We start from the raw sequence: 5,301 nt of genomic DNA, 5'->3' as shown, positions 1-5,301 counted from the left end.
GCTTTTCCAAGTCTTCATATGTTGTTGGAATTTTGATTGGTATTGCATTGAATCTGTAGATCAATTTGGGTAAAATTGACATCTTAACTACATTTAACCTTCCTGTCTATGAGCAGGGAATGTCTTTCCATATATTTAGATCTTCTTTGATTTATTTTAGCAATATTTTATAGTTTTCTGTGTACAGGTCCTTTATATTCCTGGTTAAGTTTATTTCTAGATACTTGATTCTTTCAGTTGCTATTTTGAATGGAATTTTTTCCTTAATTGTCTCCTTAGTTAGGCCATTACTTGTGTATAGAAACATTACTGATTTTTTACATTAATCTCATATCTTGCCACTTTGTTGAATTTGTTGATTAGCTCAAGAAGCTTTGTCATAAATTTCTCAGGATTTTCCAAGTATAGATCATGTCATCTGTAAATAATGAAAGTTTTCTTTCTTACCAATTTAGATGCCTTTTATTTATTTTTCCTGCCTGATTGTTCTAGCTATAACTTCTATACAGTGCTGAATAATAGTGGTGACAGAGGGTTTTGTTCCTGATCTTAGGGGGAAAGCTTTCAGTCTCTTACTGCTGAGTATGATACTGGCTATGGGTTTTTCATACATGTCCTTTATCATATTGAGGAAGTTTCCTCAATTCCTACCTTTTGGAGCATTTTTATCAGAAAAGGATGTTGAATTCTGTTGAATGCTTTTTCAGCATCAATGAGATGATCATGTGATTTTCTCCCTTTCAATTTGTTAATGAGCTATATTACATTGATTGATTTTCTTGTGTTGAACCACCCTTGCATTCCTGGTATGAATCCCACTTGGTTGTGGTGTAGAATTCTTTTAATGTGACATTGAATTCAATTTGCTAGTATTTTGTTGAGAATTTTTGCATCTATGCTCATTAGAAATACTGGTCTTTAGTTTTCCTTTCTTGCAGCATCTTTACTTGGTTTTGGTATTAGAGTGATATTAGCTTCAGAAAATGATTTAGGGAGTGTTCCTTTTTCCTCAAATTTTTGGAAGAGTTTGACCAGGATTGATTTTAGTTCATTTTGGAATGTTTGATAAAATTCCCCTGTGAAGTCATCTCACCTCGGGCTTTTCTTTGTAGGAAGATTTTTTTTTTTAAATTATTTTATTTTTTAAATTTTTTACATGGACAGGCACCGGGAATCGAACCCAGGTCCTCTGGCATGGCGGGCAAGCATTCTTCCCTGCTGAGCCACCGTGGCCCGCCCTGTAGGAAGATTTTTGATGACTGATTGAACCTCTTTACTTGCAGTTGGTTTGTTGAGATCTTTTTCTTCTTGAGTTAGTTTGGGTTGTTCTTATGTTTCTAAGAATTTGTCCCTTTCATCAAAGTTATCTGGTTTGTTGGCATATACTTGTTCATAATATCCTATTATGATTTTTTAAAATTCTTTCAGGATCCATGGAATTACCCCCTTTTCATTTCTGATTTTATTTGCATCTTCTCTTTCAGCCTAGCTAGGGTCCATTGGTTTTATCAAAGAACCAGTTCTAGGTTTTATTGACTCTTTCTATTGTTTTTTTTTGTTGTTGTTGTTGTTGTTATTCTCCAATTCATTTATTTCTGTTTTAATTTTTGTTATTTATCTTCTTCTATTTGCTTTGGGGTTAGTTTCCTCTTCTTTCTCCAAGTCCTCCAGGTAAGCAGTTAATTCCTCAATTTTTGCTCTTTCCTTTTTTAAAATATAGGCATTTAGGGCAATAATTTCCCTCTCACCACTGCCTTTGCTGCATCCCCTAAGTTGTGATATGTTGTGTTCTAATTTTCATTCATCTCCAGATATTTATCAATTTCTCTAGCCGTTTCTTCTTTGACCCACTGATTGTTTAAGATTGCATTATTTAATCTCCATTTATTTGTGATCATCTGGTTCTTTGGTGGTTATTGATTTCCAGCTTCTTTCCATTGTGATCAGAGGACGTGCTTTGAATAATTGCAATCTTTTTAAACTTGTAAAGATCTGTTTTGTACCCCAACATATGATCTAGAGAATGTTCCATGAGCACTATAGAAGAATGTATATCCTGGTGTTTTGGGGTATACCAATCTATATATGTCTGTTAGATCTAATTCACTTATCAGATTAAGTTCTCTATTTCCTTCTTGATACTCAATCTGGTTGTTCTATCTATAGAGAAGAGTGGTGTATTGAAGTCTCCCACTATTATCTATTGCTCCCTTCAGTTTTGCCCATGTCTGTCCCATGTACTTTGGAGCTCCTTGATTGGCAGAGTAAATATTTATGATTGTTATTTCTTCTTGGTGAATTGTCCCTTTTATTAATAGTAATAAATATTAATAATAAGTAGCATTTAATACATAGTTTCCTTCCTTGCATCCTATGATGTCTTTATATTTGAAGTCTATTTTGTCTGATATTGATATAGCTATTTCTGCTTTCTTTTGGTTACAGCTTGTACGAACACCTTTTCCATCCTTTCACTTTCAATCTATTTGTATCCTTGTGTCTAAGATGAGTCTCTTGTAAGCAGCATATAAAGGATCATATTTTTTAATCCATTCTGCCAGTCTGTATCTTTTAATTGGTGAGTTTAGTCTGTTAACATTCAAAGTTATTATTGTAAAGGCATTTCTTGAATTTACCCTCTTATCTTTTTTTTATTTGTCAGATTTATGTATTTTTTCCCCTCTTTCTCTTTTTGTCTTTTAAGTTACCATTACTGGTACTTTTCAATTCTGTGCCCTCCTTCAGACCTCCCTTTTCTGTCTTTTTTAGCTGACATAACTCCCTTTAGTATTTCTTGTAGGGCTGGTCTGTTGTTGACAAATTCTCTCAGCCTTTGTCTGTGAAAATTTTAATCTTTCCCTCCCTTTCTTTTATTGTGAAAAATAACATGTATACAAAAAAAGCAATAAATTTCAAAGCATACTACAGCAATTAGTTAAAAAACAGATTTCAGAGTTTGATATGGGTTACAGTTCCACAATTTTAGCTTTTTCATTCTAGCTGCTCCAAGACACTGGAGACTAAAAGAAATATCAAATAATGATTCAGAAGTCACACTCATTTGTTAAATCCCATCTTCTCTGTTATGACTCAACCTTCTCTTTTGATCTTTCTCCCAATCTTTAGGGGTATTTGGGCTATACCCATTGTAATTTTCATGCTGAAAAGGGATTTTGATAGTATGAGATAAGGGGATGGAACTAGTTGATGTTCTGGAGAGGCAGCCCCTCTGGGTTTCAGGACTTGTATGGCCTAGGAACGATCTGGAGATTCTGGAAAGTAATCATAGTGCATGGAACCTTTATGGACTCTCAGATACAACTCTAGGTGTTCTTTAGGGTTGGCAGGAATGGTTTTGGTTGAGGTTTGGCACACCATGATAAATAGCAATATCTAGCTGAAGCTTGCGTAAGAACAGCCTCCAGAGTAGCCTGTCAGCTCTATTTGAACTCTTTCAGCTACTGAAACCTTATTTGTCACAATTCTTTTCTCCTTTAGGTCAGGAAGGCATTGTCAATCCCACAGTGCCAGGGCCAAGTTCATTCTTGGGAGTCATGTCCCATGTAGGGGGATGAGGATAAAGATTTTACTTGCAGAGTTGGGCTAGAGAGAGAGAGAGGCCAAATCTTAGCAATAAATGAGGTCCTCTGGAAGTAACTCTTAGGCATAACTATACATAGGCTAAGCTTCTCCTCTCCATTAATAATCTTCACAAAAGCAAGCCTCAAAATCAAAAGCCTTGGCCTACTGACTTGAGAGTTCCTAAATTTTGAGACAGTATTAGGGGTTTTCCCAGTGGTAAAGTTAATAGTTCCATATTTTTTTCTCTAGTCCCTCAGAGAACTTTGCCAATACTTCTTAATTATCTGCCCAACATAATCTGGGATGTATTCTGGTATTGACTTAAGCTATAAAGAATTACAAACTCTCATTCCCATTCCATGTGTTTGGGTTGTTTAAATGATCTATCCAGGCAGGTTGAGTTAGATTATGTTCTACAGAAAATTTAGGTTTTGGATAAAATGAACATCTTTTTCTGTCGTCTCATAGAGTAGGTGAAGTTCTAAAATACAATGTCCTCTTTATCCCTGTATTCTGATTTAACTTAGTCCTTACGAGATTGGCTTCATTCCTATCCCTATTTGAAGGCTGACCTCTTTTTCAATTTCCTGAACAGTTGTTGTATGTTCTCCCTCACTTTTTTTTTCCATCAGTGATTTTTTAAAATAATTTTTCCTAATAATACCTCCTGATGAGGTTTATTATTAATGAAATCCAGGTTTAAATTATTTCTTTCTTACATAGTGTTCTAGTTTGAAAGCTGCCAGAATCTGATATACCAGAAATGTAGCAGCCTTTAAAAAGGGGGGATTTATTAAGTTGCAAGTTTACAGTTCTAAAGCTGTGAAAATGTCCAAATTAAAACAAGGCTGTAGAAATGTCCAATCTAAGGCATCTAGGGAAAGATACCTTGGTTCAAGAAGGCTGATGAAGTTCAGGGTTTCTCTCTCAACTAGAAAGGCACATAGTGAACCTGGCAACATCTGCTAGCTTTCTCTCTTGGCTTCTTGTTTCTTGAAGCTCCCCTGGAGGTGTTTTCTTTCTTCATCTCCAAAGTTCACTGGCTGCATGAGCTCTTGTGGTTCTTGCAGCTCTCAAGCTTTTTCCAAAATGTTTCCTCTTTTAAAGGATTCCAGTAAACTAATCAAGCCCCACCGGAATGGGTGGAGTTGCATATCCCTCCAAGCAAAGGTTAATATGCACAACTGGGCGAGCCACATCTCTGTGAAGACAATCTAATCAAGTTTCCAACCTACACTGCTGAATAAGGATTAAAAGAGATGGCTGCCTTCACAAGATGGATCAGAATTTAAACATGGCTATTTTAGGTACATAACCTTTTCAAACTGGCGCACATGGTTATTGATTTTATGGCTATATTAGTCAGGATTCTCTAGAGAAACAGAACCAATAGGAGATATCTGTAAATATGAGATTTATAAAGGTGTCTCATGCAACCATGGGAAAGAAAGAGTCGCCAAAAGTCATAGAGCAGGCTGTGAAGTCGACAACTCAAATGAAGGGTCTTGAACTCAGCAGGAGAGGCTCGTTGGCTGAGGAAGCAGTGAAAATTCTCTCTTCTTCCTTAAAAATCTTTGGTCAATTGGATCAAACCCAACTGACTGGATTATCTCATTTGTGGGAGACGTGCTCTTATTTGATTGTAGATATAATCAGCCAGTTTCCCTCACTTTTGAAGGGCAACTTGGCTGATAAAGAATTCTTGGCTGAAAGTCTTTC

The sequence above is a fragment of the Tamandua tetradactyla genome, chromosome 7 (genome assembly GCF_023851605.1).
Source record: "Tamandua tetradactyla isolate mTamTet1 chromosome 7, mTamTet1.pri, whole genome shotgun sequence".
Classification (NCBI taxonomy): Eukaryota; Metazoa; Chordata; class Mammalia; order Pilosa; family Myrmecophagidae; genus Tamandua; species Tamandua tetradactyla.
The sequence above is the reverse complement of the archived record's forward strand: the minus strand, read 5'-3'. Positions refer to the sequence as shown.